The sequence below is a fragment of the Delphinus delphis genome, chromosome 4 (assembly GCF_949987515.2).
Source record: "Delphinus delphis chromosome 4, mDelDel1.2, whole genome shotgun sequence".
Classification (NCBI taxonomy): Eukaryota; Metazoa; Chordata; class Mammalia; order Artiodactyla; family Delphinidae; genus Delphinus; species Delphinus delphis.
Window position 1 is genome coordinate 134,949,378 of NC_082686.1, and position 17,549 is coordinate 134,966,926.

General features: G+C 35.1%; 1 protein-coding gene across 3 annotated transcripts in view; it reads right to left on the reverse strand.

Moving 5' to 3' along the window:
• Positions 1-17,549, reverse strand: part of TBC1D5 (TBC1 domain family member 5) — a 538,071-nt gene that overhangs the window by 369,945 nt on the left and 150,577 nt on the right. The gene's annotated exons all lie outside the window — the stretch shown is intronic.

The following is a 17,549-nucleotide window of genomic DNA, read 5'->3' on the forward strand; positions in this document are numbered from 1 at the left end:
CAGCTTCAAAGTTTTAATTCAAATCAGGAAATTTTGGAAATGTTTCAAAAGAGAACCAAAATAATTATTATAGTTTCGGAATGAAATCAAATTGTACATATCATCTTCCTTCCTGAATCAAACAGCATATTGAAGGACAAATAGGAGTTTGGGAGCAAGGAAAGGGAAGGGTGGGGGAAGGGTAATCTGGAAGCCGCAGCAAGCAGAAAGGCTGAGGATGAAAGAAGACATTCCTTCCAGGATCAATTACTAAAAATGCAGCCCACGCCGGGCACTGTTCCAGGCCCTGGGACACAGCACTAAACAAGACACAAGTCCTGATCAAATGGAGCTTAAATGCTAGTGGTGGGAGTCAGACAATAAACAAACATCAAAACACCGGGTGGTACTGACAGCTATGACGAAAATAAAACAAGCTGGAAAGACTCTAAGGCTATTTTAGACTGGGTACTCAGGTATCTGACTGAAGAAGTGATGTTTAAACTGAGGGCTGAGTGACAAAAAGAAGCCCATCCTGGATGGAAGTCTAGAAAAATGTTATTCCACTGGGAAGAAACAGATAGTATGAAAGTCCAAAGGCAGAGATGAGCTTTACAACAATTGCCAAAGTTCCTTAGCCTACAGAAACAGTGTATCCTAACATTTAGCATGGAATTTTGCATTTTCCAGGGGTTTTGTTCACTATTAATATTCTAGCTCCAAATCCTGCCTGGGAAACAGAAAATAAACTTTCACCATATAAACTCAGGGACAAACATAAAATTGACTGTATGGTAAATGTCCACTCTTGACTGGATTAACAGACTGAGCACAAACGTAACCTTGGGCCATCATGTTTGGGACAAAAGAGAGACAGGTAAGAAAGGAGAGGTAACAATGAATGCCCTGTGTCCCTGCCGTCAGTCACTGTTAAAAGGTGATCAGTCAACACAAAAGTCCTTAACCAAAGCCATATGAACTGCCATTCCTTGTCTTTAAAAATGTTCTTTGTAAAACTATGAGATTCTATTTTTCACTTATCAGATTGGCAAAAATCCTAAAGTCTGACAGCACAGACTAGTAGTAATACTGGGAAAGACCAGCTCTGCCTCCACATGTTGCTGGTGAGAGTAGAAACAGGTACAATGCCAGCAAGCGAAATTTGGCAATACTGAATAAAACTACAAATGCATTTTCTCTTGACGCAGAAAAATCCACAGTGGAGATTATTCCCGCAAATATACTAGCACACATACATATAGGCACATTCCATAATCGCCAAAAACCAAAAGCAATTTCCTAACTTTGCTATAAAGTCATTCCGCAACAAAATTAACCTGAATTAATATGAAGCTATTTACAGTCTTTATTTAATTAATATGAAGCTATTTACAGTCTTTATTTAGCCAACACTGTGATAATGATAACCACACATCTTCCACCAGAACCAGTAACCTGTTTGTTTACCTGGTGCTGCCTCCTCTAGAACTGCTCTAATTTTGGAACATGCATCGCATTAACAATTGTAAAAATCCAAAAAACTGTGAATTTCAAAACATATCTAGTCCCCCTATGGATTTCAGATAAGGAACTGAGGATCTGTACAAGCTCATTCATTACAATATTTCAAATAAAAGCAAAATGCTGGAAACAACCCAAGTGTTCAACAACAGGAGACAGGTTGAATCAACTATGGACAACTGACTGCTCTTTCCTGCCTTTAAATCCTATCAACATCTATTCACTAAACACTCAGCCTACTATGGAGGTGTAATATCTTCTGTTTGTAGGGCATACGCTATTTTTACAGGCAACTTTCGCCTCATCTGTCTCTTACAGTAAAGGTATAAAGACACATCAGATAGAATCCCTACTCCACAGGAGGGTAAGTATATCTGGTGACAAAAGACTGTATGAAATAACCTAAGTTGTAAATAACAGCTCAAGGTCGCTATAAAGAGGTCATCAGTCAATACAAAAAGGCCTTTAACCAAAGCCATTATTTACCATTTCACTAATCCATTCTTTTAAAAGGAACGCACCCAAAAACGTCTTCTGAAAAGAACCATAGTATGTTAGCTCATGGAGGAGTAATCTGGGAAGCTTTAGTCAGAGTTCCACAGGTAACCCATAGCTAATGTAATCAGTGGGAAGCTCTCATGGATTAGAGCTAGTATGCGTCCTTAAAGGACAGTGAGAAGGTTAAACAACAACAACCAAAAAATTCGGGTTGCAGGCAGGAACTTTTATCTCGGAGGCTTAGTTTGAACATATTCTGATCAAGGAGAGCCACAGAGATCCAACTGTTCTTTTCTCATATGAGGCTCAGGAACACATTCTAGAAAATCAACAGAGGTTGTTGACAAATGAATACATAGGTTCTTTACCCTCTCCCATCATGGAACACTTTTCTGCCACTTGGATGCTGAGTAAAAACTTAATACAAATAGGATCTGAAGTAGATCCTAAAGGGCATGTTGGAGGTGGATGTTAGAAAACACATCAACTCTCTCCATAAAATCTTTCCGTTCTAGTGTTACTGATCCCTTCCTTATAAATACTACAGCCGTTCAGTGTTTGTCTTCATTTCAAATATTAACAGGTGTATTTTTCTTTACTAACACAAGTTGATAATGAACGTATTAAGTTGAACTATAGAAAATTGCTGAAATTTAAGTTTTTTACCTCCCAAAAGAGGTAATTTCCAATGGCTTAAACTTCATCCCAATTCCTTGAATTGTCATTACCGTCTTCTCTTTATGTCTAGTCATTACTCGACTCAGGCTCTCTCTAGTGCTTTTACCATGACACACAATAGCTACTGAGCCTGTCTGCAACACCACCTACACACTCATCCCTCAGCATCATCCACGAGCACAGGGCTGATCATGACATGCCTTTTTGCATACCTTTCTCTCCCATCCCTGAAAGCTTATTAGAATGCAACTGACCACAGGTGACATTTTTAAAGGATAATCTTAAAACAGCTCTAGTTTATCCAAAGGGTAACTCATTTTCAAATTCGATAGTTTAATTATTTTTATTAACTAACTACTCGGAAAAACATTCCAAAAATGATTGTTACAGATTATAAAACTCCTGAAGAGCAAGAAGTGACCATTATTAACTGCCCTTAGAACAATAATTTACATACAAAAGTGAATTACACTCACTGACCATTTCTATTATTCTGGTGAGTACGAAAAGTAGGAATAGAAAAAGGATAAACAAGCAGAAGGAACATTTAAGACATTGCTAAACACACACTTAGGAAAAGTCGAAGCAAATTTACATTTTTATACTACTGCGAAACGTGTCACACAAGCTGAACGACCTTCCTCCCTTAACACAAAATAAAAATTAAAAAATAAATACTTAACTGCTTAACACGAATGAAAAGCATATTATATGTTGATAAATGTCTAAATCATTAGTCAAAGAATAGGTATGGATTCTAACTATTCACTAGTGACAAAACTAGATAAATGAGTGTAAATCAAGAATTAATCACAATGAAAATTAACAAATTTCCCAAGAACAATTTTTAAAACAAGATAGCTATAAAACCTGCATATTAGGGAAAAGAACAGAGTGGTGGGTGCTTATTTCTCAGAGCTACTTTGACACACAATGGCTTAAATGAATTAACATTCCCATTTAGATGTAATTATTGATGGGATAAGAAGTCTGTATGTCAATAAATAACTCTTTAAAAACATTTATAAAGTTTAACAATGTGCTTTACTGCTAGTAAGCATTAGAATGGAAATATACTTTGCTTGCTTTTCACGGCAATTTCCATCGGTAGTCATCTTCCAGCCTTTTTTTTTTTTTTTTTTGGTATCCGAGCACAAGTAACAGCCATAGGAAGGTGAAAAAAAAAAAAAAAATAGAAGATAATATTTTACATAATATAACATAATTTGTCAGGCATAAATATTAGAAATTTAAATAAAACAGATACAGATGCAGAGAAAGACACAGCCATATACCAAAACAAAACAGAGTCATCTTGAATCCTTAAGGAAGGGTCAGTCCTGGCTTCCTGATTACCCAGCACAACTAAGTTATAAAAACATTAGAAATTCCCATGATACCATTTTTTCTCTCTTGCAAATTAGAGTAACCCATTTATACAGTTATAACAGCTGTTAAAAAACAAAATTCAACTGAGTAAATTTTAAAGATCTTATTGGCTTTATCCAACAAACATGAATCGGCAGTATCCCATCTAGCAGACAAAAAGGAGCTCCGAAGAGGTGTACAAAATGAGAGACTTTTTTACAGGCAGAAGGAACAGGGAACTTCTTTGCCTAAAAAGAAGTGGATTGGTTATACAAGATCACTCTCCTTTAGGGGACAGCAGGGGTCTATCAGGCAGATTACCGAACTAGTGCTTATTAGGTGATTCCTGATTGACCGGTTTAAGATTCCATCTCTGTGAGAGCCGAAACTATAATTGTCTCGGTTTGGTAACATGGGGCTTGGTATAACTGACTCCATTTTGGGCCTGTTGTCTTGTCTTTAACACAGCCAAATTCTATTTTTAAATACCTTAACAAATCAATAAAACTATGACTTTGTACAGAAAGTCAACTCTAACACTGAATCTTTAATAAAACTAAAATCCTGCTCCCCAAACCGCAAAGGATTTGCTCTCAGAATGGTTTTAACAATTTGTTTATTTAAATTGAAGTTTGATTTCATGGAAAAAAGAAAACTCTATAGAAAATACAAACATAACAGATTGTACAATATAAAATTATTACCTTAAATTACAATGTAATATTAATAATGGCCAAGACTATCTGAATAAAATTTAGGAAAAGCCACTTTAATAGCATACCATCAATATCAAATTGACTTATCTTTTAAAAGCTTTCAATAATTATACACAAAAGACCGAAAAAACTGCATGGGAAATGGACTTCAATATGGTCAAATATTAATGGTCATGAGCAGGGTTGAATTCATGTAGTTATATATGGGAATTCTTTTTTAATATTCCCATAACAAATTACTGGTTATGAACACCAGATTGAAGGGAAATGAGAAAGATAAGGAAAAAGAGGATATTTCACCACTAGGAATTAGAAAACTCTGTAAAGGGCCACACAGTAAGTATTTTAGGCTTTGTGGGCCAGTCTCTCTCTTAACTTACTCAATTTTGCTATAAACTAATGAGCATGGCTGTATTACAGTAAAACTTTATTTACAGGCACTGAAATTTAAATTTCATACAAATGTCCCTGTGTCACAAAATACACTTTTCTTTTGGCTTTTTAAAAAGCATTTTAAAATGTAAAAGCCATTCTCATTTGTGTTGTACAAAAATGGATGGCAGACCAGACTTAGCCATGAACCAGATTTAAGTCAACCCCTGCTCTAAGTCATATGCGTAACCACACTGCCACCTCTTAACACAAAATAGAAACTAGACCCTCATTTTCTACATCAATACTTCCTAAATATTTTAAGATCTATCTCCTACTTTCTATCAACAACATCTTAATTCAGAGTCATCATTTCTCACTTAGATAACTGCCAAAAAGCAGAACAAAATTTTAAAAATTCTACGTGATCTTGATGCCTCCAGTGATGGTCATACCTCCAACCTATCCTAAAAAGCTACTAGTACTAGAGTAATCTTTCTAAAATGCAAGCCTACTCCCATAATTTGGTTGATCAGGTAGCGATACATAAATAAAAATACAGACCATTTGAAGAATACATTAATAAACTTGATTTAATATTTCAATATAAAATACTGAAATCACAAGCAAAAGAAAAATAAAAGTTCTTTACAAATGCCAGTGGAACATTTGTAAATTTGCATACGTAGGGGTAGACAAAGGTAATCTTCATACATTGTGAAAATGTAGAGCCCACATTTCCTGACCACAATACAAATCTAGAATTTTTTAAATGTCAAAAAATACTTGTTAGGGCTTCCCTGGTGGCGCAGTGGTTGAGAGTCCGCCTGCCGCTGCAGGGGACATGGGTTCGTGCCCCGGTCCGGGAAGATCCCACATGCCGCGGAGCGGCTGGGCCCGTGAGCCATGGCCGCTGAGCCTGCGCGTCCGGAGCCTGTGCTCCGCAACGGGAGAGGCCACAGCGGTGGGAGGCCCGCGTACCGCAAAAAAAAAAAAAAAAAAAAAAAAATTGTTAGATAACCAGAAATTGAAACAAATTTCACTTCTAGATTGGTTATACAAGAAAAACACAGCAGAGCAAATGAAATGAGTTAATATATTTAGGCTTTGAGCATCAATGCTGCCAAAGTTAAAATGATAGAGAGGTGTTATGTGCCTCCTGATGAACAGACTCAATTGCACCTATAATCTTGCCTAAGAGATTAAGCCTAAATCCAATCTAGCTCTGATGCAACCTCCCAATTTGGAGAAAATATAGAAGAAAATGTTGAGTTGAACCATGAGAACTCTACGGATCAAACAGCCCAGATTCTTCAGCAGATCACTTGTAAAGAAAAGAAAGTGCTGGAGGGAGAAACTACAGGTTAAAAAAGACTTAAAAGGCAAAACTAGTTTTTTAAAATAGGCAACACTAAACTGTTGTGTCTGGAGAGGCTCACATGGGTGATAAAAACCATAAAGAAAATTAAATGTTATTATTCTGAAAGTCAGAAAAGTGGCTAATTTTGGAGAGAAAAGGATGCTTTAATTGGCAAAAAGCACATGGAAGGGCTTCCGCAGTGGCTGGCAAAGCTCTGCTTCTTGACCTGGCTGATCATTACAACCATGTTTGTCTTATAATAACTCACCAAGATATACATTTGTTCTTATACTTTTCTGTATCAGTATTCCATTTTATAATGGAAAGGTTAAGAGCAAATTAATTAAAGCAAAAAAGAAAAAATCCTTAACAATAGAAACAAGAAAAGGATGTAATATCAGACCCAAATAGGATTATAAAAATACAGGGGTTAAAAAGAGTACTATCTACAACTTCGTGCCCCAAAATGTCAAGATCCAAATGAAATTAAAAAGTTGATGAAATGGACAGTTTTCTAAGAAAAAACAAATTTTCACAATCTGAACTGTGCTGCAAAGAAACTGAATACACCCAAAATTTTAGAAGATAATCCAACCCTTAAAGTAATTATTAATTTCTATTATGTTTAAACTGCTCAGTAGCATAAAAAGGAAGCGTCCCAATTCATTTTATGTTAACATGACTGTATAACACCAAAACATGACAAAGAGAGTACAAGAACAAATGACCTCACAATACCATAGCCAAGATGGATTTCTTCCAGAAATGCAAGGGCAATTTATTACTATAGAATCTATTAACTGATTGTGTAAGTAAGCTAAAGGAGAAAAGACCATAATATCATTTCATTAAATGTAGCAAACCTTCGATAAAATTTAATACTCGTTCCTAATTAAAAAAATAAGCTAAGCAAGAAGAAGAAGAAAAAAAAACACCTTCCACTCCCTAATAGAGCATTTATTTCTATGGAAAACAAATAGCAGATAAAATGGTAAACATAAATACATTTCTCTTAACAGAAAGTCAAGATATTGGCTATTTTATTCAACATTGTTAAGGAGATTTTAGCTAACCCAATAGGTCAAATAAAAGAAACAAGAAGTATAAACTTTAAAAGGAAGACAAAATTATAATTTGCAGCTTTCACTGTCTATGTACAAAAACCTAAGTAATTGAAAAAATGTTTTTAATTTATAAAATGCTTAAAACTAATGACTTAAAAAAAAGCTGTCCTATATACCCAAAACTGCTCGAAATTCAATAAATATTTGACTGATGTGCCAGGGACTACGTGAACACTAGAGAAACCAAAAAGAAGGTAAGGGAAATATCCCAGCACAATAGCAACAACAAATTTAGTGCATTGTGAAAAACACTAGATGGAGAAAATGTGTGACTTGTTTGAAAGGTTTAAATAGCATTTGATTAAATCAAGATGCACAACATGTTCCTGGATGAGAAGACGCGTTATTGGGAAGATATAAATTACCCTCAAAGTAATCGGTACCTCTAATGCAATTCTAATAGAAATTCCAAAGGGATTGAGAAGGCAGAAAACAGCAGGCTTAACAAACAGATACTGAAGCCCATGTAGATTGCCTGAAAACACCCAGGATTTTTTAAAAAGAATAACATGAAGGAAATAGCTGTGCAAGGTGGAAAATCCACAATAAATCTACAGTTATTTAAAAGTGTAAGGTCTGTATAAAGAGAGACAAATAGATCAACAGATTAAAACTAACTCCAGAAGAGATCCATAACTATATCAAAATTTAGAATATGACCCAGGGACATTGGTTGATGGACTGAATATGATGATTAATAGTTTTCTGGTTGCATCACTAATCATTAGAGAAATGCAAATCAAAACTACAGTGAGGTATCACCTCACACCAGTCAGAATGGTCATCATCAAAAAGTCTACAAACAATCCTGGAGAGGGTGTGCACTGTTGGTGGGAATGTAAATTGATACAGCCACTATGGAGAACAGTATGGAGGTTCCTTAAAAAACTAAAAATAGAACTACCATACGACCCAGCAATCCCACTACTGGGCATATACCCTGAGAAAACCATACTTCAAAAAGAGTCACGTACCACAATGTTCATTGCAGCACTATTTACAATAGCCAGGACATGGAAGCAACCTAAGGGTCCATCGACAGATGAATGGATAAAGAAGATTTGGCACATATATACAATGGAATATTACTCAGTCACATAAAGAAACGAAAATGAGGTGGATGGACCTAGAGTCTGTCATACAGAGTGAAGTGAAGTCAGAAAGACAAAAACAAATACCATATGCTAACACATATATATGGAATCTAAAAAAAAAAAAAAAAGGTTCTGAAGAACCTAGGGGCAGGACAGGAATAAAGATGCAGAAGTGTCTTTAATTTACAAGAGAATGGACTTGAGGACATGGGGAGGGGGAAGGGTAAGCTGGGACGAAGCGAGAGAGTGGCATGGACATATATATACACTACCAAAGGCAAGGTAGATAGCTAGTGGGAAGCAGCCGCATAGCACAGGGAGATCAGCTCGGTGCTTTGTGACCACCTAGAGGGGTGGGATAGGGAGGGTGGGAGGGAGACGATATGGGGATATATGTATACGTATAGCTGATTCACTTTGTTATAAAGCAGAAACTAACACACCATTGTAAAGCAATTATACTCCAATAAAGATGTTAAAAAAAAAAGTTTTCTGGTTGTACAAATGGGAAGATATTACTGATTGAAACTGGGGAGACTAAATAAAGACCAAATGAAGCAAGAATAGAATAAATTTAATTGTAGACCTGTCGGATTTGAAGAATTCTCGTGAAGTCCAAGTACAGAAATATCAAGTAAACGTGAGATAAATGGGTCTGGAGGTCAATAGTGCTCTAGGCTGGAGCTGTCAACTTGAGAGTCACACGAAGCTGCTAACTGAACTCCTGGACACAGGTGAGACTTGTCAAGAGGAACGAATAGTGACAGGAGAAAAGCACTGGATCTTGAGAAATGCAAACAACTTAAAAATCAAGTAGAGGAAAATAAGCTCAAAGAGATGTGATAATCCATTAAGAAACAGGGAAACCAGGAATGTGTAATATCATAGAATCAAGGGCAAAAACGTATTTCAAAATGGAGGAAAGTCCAACCTAAAGGTCTGAAAATGTCTACTGCAATTACCAAAGTACATTCTGCATGGTGTAAGGTTATAAAAAGAGATTCACGGTGTGAAGAATTCCAGTGAAGAACCCATATTTCAAAAGCACCTTTAAAGGGCTTATGTAGATAAAATTTTTAAAAGAGAATGAGAGGAGAAAGACATTAAAAAGGGAGGGAGGGAAGTCTAGAAGGACATACAAACAAGAAACACTGGTCATCAATGGGGGAAGAATTACAGGTAGTTCTAAATTTTATATACTTTCGTATTGTTTGACTATCTTTACCAAAAACATGGACTACTTATATGTTAGCAAAAAATAAAGATCATTTATTTGGGGGAGAGGGGATGGAGGAAAAAAATGACCTCCCAGACATTTTCCTTATAAGAAAACATTTTATTATGATTTAAAAGTTAAAAAAAATTCACAAAGGTCCCACATACAGATCCACAGCATTCTAACTCTTTTATTACAGCCACATCGTATGAAGAGATATGCTTTTATTCATTCCTTTAACCAGCATCTATGAAACATCTATTATGAATCACTCACTGTGCTAAAAACACTAGAGGTAAAAATATAATTCAGATACTGCCCTTAAGCCACAAGAGCCGACAATACGGTAAAGAACACAGACATGTTAACAATTATAATTCAACATGACAAGTGTATACACAAAGCGCCAAGGAAGGTGTAAGTTAAAGTATTTGATGAAAGAAAGAAAATTTGATCTGAATCTTGAAGAAAGATTAGGTAGGAGCCCCAGTCCAGGTCATCTGATTCAAAGGGAACAGAAAAGCAAAAGCAGAGAAGCATAAAGAAATGTTTGGGAAGCCTGAGTACTTCTAACAAACTTAAACTCTGCATTCGCCCACTCTCCCCACCAGGCCTCTTGGTTCCCTGAGTGTGCCCCACCACCCTGATGAGCACCTCATCAGACCTTCCTCTCTATCTGAAGCACTCAGCACAGGAAAATGCTTATCTTTTTTTTTTTTCCCTATGTGCTTTAAAAACAAGTAGCAGCATCCATACGTCAACTCATGAGTTCTTAACTCCTGAATACCCTGCTTACAGATTGTTTTAACTTCTAACCTACCACATTGCATAGTAACACCCTTCTGCTGAGTGAAAAAAAAAAAGAAGAAAATAATAAAGCTGAGTCCAAAAAGCTAACGTGGTTTAAATTAGTATCAAGGAATAAGACTGATTTATCAACTACCACATTTTCCTAAATAGTTTGCATACACTGCTATTTCAAGGAAAGAAAGAACCTTAATAATTCCAGAAAAATAAATCGGTACTGCCGTTTTCTTTGGAAAAGTTATATAGGTACATGGTTGGCTGTTGAAATAAAAGTCTTCCCAAGGGATAAAGTGGTGGGCCAGTGGCTGGGGGGAAGAAATCCAAAAGAAAACCTCATTCCTAAAATAGCATTTCTCTTTTCACTTGCTATTTCTGTTAACAATCACCAAATAGTCTTTATTTGTTCATTCATTCATTTCCCCAGATTAAACGAAATAACAGAATATACGTATGGTGTGTTTCATATGCTTTAAAAACAAAGAAATCAAGTTATCTCATTTCTTTATAGAAGATAACTATAATTTTAAAATTAATTAGAAATTAAATTTCTTTCATTCATTTATATGTTTCAATTTAGTTTTCTTTTTTTTGTGTGGAAGTAAGTGCATGTTACATTTGATAAATTTTGCGAAAAAATATAAAATCCCACATTTTCACAAAGGGTAGAAATGTTAAAAATTCAAACTTTCAAACTAAGGCTGTATGTATTCTAAATGAATAATAATTTTCTCCTTTGATATTCTAATTACTGTAAATATAATGCAGAATCCTTCTTATATTATAACATTATAGCACAATATTTGAGATCAGTTTTTAAGCACTCAACATTCTAGGGGGAAAAACCATGAAACTAAAGCCTCATTAAAGTGATAATTTCAGTTACATGAGCATTTCATATGTTATAAGAGTCCTGTATTATACACACATCTGTAACCGTCTACTGTGAACATATGGAATCATACTCTTGGTGTTAACACACCACCCCACCATAAAGAATTAGTGATGACACCAAAAGACAAATATATTTCTAAAAACTGACATGGTTTAAGTGTGGACAAACTAAAATATAAAAACAAGATAAAATAAAACTAACCAAAAACAATGCTGCTTACTGAAGGTAACATAGGTAACAGAAGTCCATAATTTTGAAGATCTGATATACATCAGGGAGCCCTTCCAGAGCAAACACTGAAATTAGTAAAAGTGGGGCTGGGCCTTCCATTAACTTTTTGCTATAAAACACTGACCAAGGTTTCTGACCTAAGAACTTTAAGAAATAGCAACCAAATGTACCTTTAAGTTAATGATATTAAGGACTAGAATAAATTGCAAACAAACTGTGTAAGATTAAAATTTTAAACCCTCCCTCTTTTCCCCCCTTTATTCCTACACTCTCTGTTTTTCTGTCTCTCTCCATACATGCATGCATATATGCATTTGTATAATTAATTCATCTTAGGAAGCTGAGTTGGTAACACAAAAATTAATAAAATCTTGTATAAACAAACTTAGAAGGCTGTTCTATTTAGTTGGTATCGACTATTTTTTTTGACATCTTTATTGGAGTATAATTCTTTACAATGGTGTGTTAGTTCCTGCTGTATAACAAAGCGAATCAGCTGTATGTATATATATATATCCCTATATCCCCTCCCTCTTGTGTCTCCCTCCCACCCTCCCTATCCCACCCCTCTAGGTGGTCACAAGGCACTGAGCTGACCTGGCATTGACTTTTTGAATAAGGAAATTCTGTAGATCAACTTCACTAGGAGACAGAGTCTGCTCTCAGATACTTCTGTAAACAAAAAATCTTGTCTTCCTGTTAAATTCTATACTCAGAGAAGGCATGTGTTTGAAATAAATAACTGAATCATCACCCTATTATTTCTCATACCCTAAATCATTACCATATATCTATAAAACATTCCCTACATCTACATTTTTACCAATAAATAAAATTCTGATTCCCTGACATTGTCTTAGCAAAATGCACTAAACCTCATACCAATTATACTACTGACAATACATACTCTTTAAGAATAAAAGAATCCTAAAGTAATCCATTTTGTTTCTAAGCAGACATCATTCGTCTCAGACTTCGTCTTCAACATTTCCACAAAAGAATAATTATCAAAATTAGTGAAATGTTGCACAGTTCTTATTCAGGAGAATACCCTGACTAAAGCAGACCACTCACTAATAAAGTGCAACTTAATAAATCATGTGGAATCTTATTTTGTTCAAACCCTTACTAACTCCTAGCACCATCTGTTACCATCAAAACTATATGACAAGATATGATATATAATTAATAGGTAAACAACAATCTAATTAAAATGGACAAATACTCCATGTTCCTGCCATTTGGGAGCTCTAATTACAGACTAAATTTTAAGCTTGAATTAAATATTTAAGCTGGAAAATTAACTTTCCTTCTCGAGCCTTGAATACATTAATACAGATATGTGAAGCGACTTCCTGATGGGAACTTAAACATGTAATTTAGTTCCATCAAAGCAGTTACTAATTGTTAAGCAGCAGTACCTTACCATATGTACACAATAGCTATTCAGAGCTGAAAAGGTGGTTCCAAAGCACCCCTCTGCAACCCTTTCCTGACATAAATATAAAATGTATATACTGCACAGCAGTAAATACACACACTGAAAATAAATTAGAGTCTTCAGCTTTCAATGCTTTCGGAAGACAATTAGAAATTGGTCTAAATAAACAAAATATACCTATATTTGACAAGGTAAAAACCACACACAAGTATAAAAGGCCAGAAGATATTAAACGATGAGAAGGATCCAGGTATAAAATTCTAAGATTACACAAAGTTAATTAAAGACCCTGACCTACTGAACCAAAATAACGAGTGAAGATGGGATACTAATTCTTTTCTTCCTACCTCTTCCCTTCATAGAATTTAGCAGACTTTGGTAATAATGTTCTAGAAAGCATTTAGAAAGACGACAACTTAAAGGTGAACCTTTTTCTACATTTTTCACTCATTTTTGAATGTAGGAAGAAAAAATTTCAGAACAAATGACCCTAACAAGCACATGTTTAAGAAAACAAATTCTACAAGAATGTGAGAAATACACTAAATTGCCATTTTATGTTGAGCAAACAGAGAAAATGACAAATCGCTAAAGAAAGGTGTATATCACTCTTTTTAAAAATAAGTTATTCTAATTCCTTATAAACATAAACAATGGCAGGTCAACACAGTTTGGTTATGAAAAGAGAACACGGTCATTAAATACTTCTTTGTTAAGCATTAAATAGCATTTAACTTTTAGCTTATACTAAAAATTACCTAATTTTTATACTTACATAGAAACAGTACTATACTGCACTGTTTAACATTCAAGGCCAGTGAAAAATATATAACACTTGCTTACGTTAAATTGCCTATATTTGAAATTTTCACCAGAATTTAAGTGAATTAAAATTTAAATCATAAAAAGATCTGCATATAAGAAAAAAAGGGGGCTTCCCTGGTGGCGCAGTGGTTGAGAGTCCGCCTGCCGATGCAGGGGACACGGGTTCGTGCCCCGGTCCGGGAAGATCCCACATGCCGCGGAGCGGCTGGGCCCGTGGGCCGTGGCTGCTGAGCCTGCGCGTCCGGAGCCCGTGCTCCGCAACGGGAGAGGCCACAGCAGTGAGAGGCCCGCGTACCGCAAAAAAAAAAAAGAATGAAAAGGAACCTTCTATTCTATTTTGACAATAGGAAATCTATTTACTATTTTGTAATTCATAACTCTTATTCTAGGTTTTTGCTCAAGAATAAGTTTGCCTGTTTTGCCTACCAATATTTCCGTATATCTATTCCTTCCAAAAGTTGCCAAAACTGTACTCATGCTTAAATTTTACTCATGTAAATTATAGAACACTTGAAGTTCCTAGTATATTAGGGATCCCTAATTATCTGAATATGAAGATACTCTTTTTAATTTCAAAAAATATCACAGATTTGTTACAGGATGTAACGTATAGCACAGGGGATATATTCAGTATTTCACAGTACTTTTGTATGGAGTATAATCCATAAAAATATCAAATTACTATTTTGTATACCTGAAACTAACATAATATTGTAAATCAACTATACTTCAATAATTAATAAAATAATACATACATACATACTTTTTTTTTTTTTTTTTGGCTGAGTTGGGTCTTTGTTGCAACGCCCAGGCTTTCTCTAGTTGAGGTAAGCAGGGGCCTCTCTTCATTGTGGTGTGTGGGCTTCTCATTGCGGTGGCTTCTCTTGTGGCGGAGCACAGGCTCCAGGCATGCGGGCTTCAGTAGTTGTGGCACACAGGCTCAGCAGTTGTGGCACACGGGCCCAGTTGTTCCGTGGCATGTGGGATCTTCCCAGACCAGGGATCGAACCTGTGTCCCCTGCACTGGCAGGCGGATTCTTAACCACTGCCCCACCAGGGAAGCCCCATACATATTTTAAAGAATAGTTTGTGTAAATTTTATAGTTGGAAAACAAATCAAAGATCTGCCCTACACACACATAAGTAAATGTACTTTCAGTCTCTGACAAAATACACTAACTAAATACACAAATGTACGTGGGTTTAAAGATGCTTTGTCATTCCCCTCAAGTTTCATAATGATTTTCAGCCACAGACTGGCAAATACCCACAGAAAGCAAACGAGGACAGTCTTTGAACAATCCTTTGAAGTGAATATTTATTTTCATGTTATCCTGTATCACACAAAGAATAGCAAATGAAGGACAACCAGTAAATACTGCTGAGAGATAAAAACTCTGTCCTAAAAAGATTTGATGGATATACAAAATACGGCTGATTCATATTTAAGTAGCACGGTTCTTTTCTAATACTAAATCAGTCAACTGGAAGATAACAGAAGTTCCTCCATAACACAGGCTAGAAAAGTCTATTCAATTTTACTTAAAATCTGTATGCTGTCAAAGTACATGCCATGGAATTTACTAGGATGACAACTACATAGATATGAAATTCATGACATATTGATTCAACATATTGAACTGGTTTTTAAAACCAATTTATATAAATGATTATAATAGTCTATATTATGTTTAGCCCTTGAGGCATATGGCAGTAAATTTGAATTTAATTTTAAATAAATTTACATAAATATAAAAAGTTCAGTCATTTTTATCCACCCTGCATATGAAACAGAACAAATTAAAAAACAAGAGGATTGTACTTTATAAATGCACTTGAGGCCAAAGTTCAAATAAACCGGAAATCTAGGTTTATTTCTTACAAAGAAATGAAATGACTGATTTTCATAAGACAAAAAAAGAAAAAGAAAGTCATCAATGGAGAAGCTACTACTGAATATTGAACAGAAAATATTTATATAAATATGTATGTAAATATATATTTGGCAGTAAATATGATTTACATTTACTATACATTCTTTAAAAATTAATGTAACTGAAAAAACTTCATACTGATGTATGGTATACATATATTTAGATGGAACTACTAATTAAGATAGGAATACAGTAAATCCTCTTTGGAGAATTTATGCAATTTACAAAATGAAAAAATTTTTAAAGGCTGTCAGGTTTTCCTTGATAGGTTACTAGAAAGTCAGAGATTCCATCCTTTGTATAAGGATGGTTCTAACTTCCTATCAGTTAATCAGGGCTCAAGCTCTGATTAACTTGGAGACTAAGCCAGAAAACATACAGGCTCTGAACATGGTGCACGGACAGCATGTGTGTGAAATTAAGCAGCCTTGATAATAAAAATTTGCACTTTGACCTCTCACCTCATCCCTGTTCCATCAAATAATTAAATGCCCATATATCCAGAAATTCTAAACATATTAACCCAAAACCAAGATATGATTCCTAAATTTGGAGCTTATTACTTCGGTATCACCAGACGCATTTCCTGACTATCATTTGCCAGTTGCTTGACAGAAATATTTTCTAATTTTTGAAGCCACAGACGCGGAAACTGTAGCTCAGAGATGAGTTATGTTTCTCAAAGTTGCACTGTTATCTGAAACTCTTCTTCCCCATCCTGTCTCAGGTCACACAGTCAGAACTCAGATCTCTAATGCCAAACACTGTTCTGTTTATGACACTTTTCCTGCAACATGTTATTCTGAAAATTTTTTTAATTCAGAAAAGTTTACAAGAATGTTACAGTCAACATTCATATACTCACCACCTAGATTCTAACACTGACATTTTACTTTACTTGTCTATCCATCAGACCCTCACTTTCTTGAGTGTTTCAAAGTTGCAGATGCTATGATACTGGTTTTTCAACATCTTATTACAAATATTTCCAAATATACAGAAAAGATGAACACCCACCTAGAATCTTCAATTCATTTGAGTACATTTGCTTTATTATAATGTCTATCTGTCCATCATTCTGTCAATCCATCTTATTGTATTATTTTAATTACCTAAATTATTTGTTGCCACTCCTGATTCCCTTCTGCAAAAGGACAGCTACTGAAAAGTTGTTTGTATGTATTTAAAACTGTTATCTTACCTTTATTGCTTTCAGTTCAAGAAATGTTTGGCTATACATGCTTTGAACGTTTTGTCACTTCTCTAAATTGTCTATCGGTAAAAAGACAAACCCTTCAGGAGAGGAGAGCTCACTCGTTTCTCTTTTACAAAAAAAAAAAGGAAAAGAAAAAGACACAAACATTTTCTAAGGTTACTAGATAAATTGAAAAACTCACAGAAAACCAAGTTTTTAGGGGGAAAAAAACTGTTAGCTTTAGTTAATCCAGCAACTTGACATACAAGTGGCTTTGAAACCACTTTGCAGAAAAGTT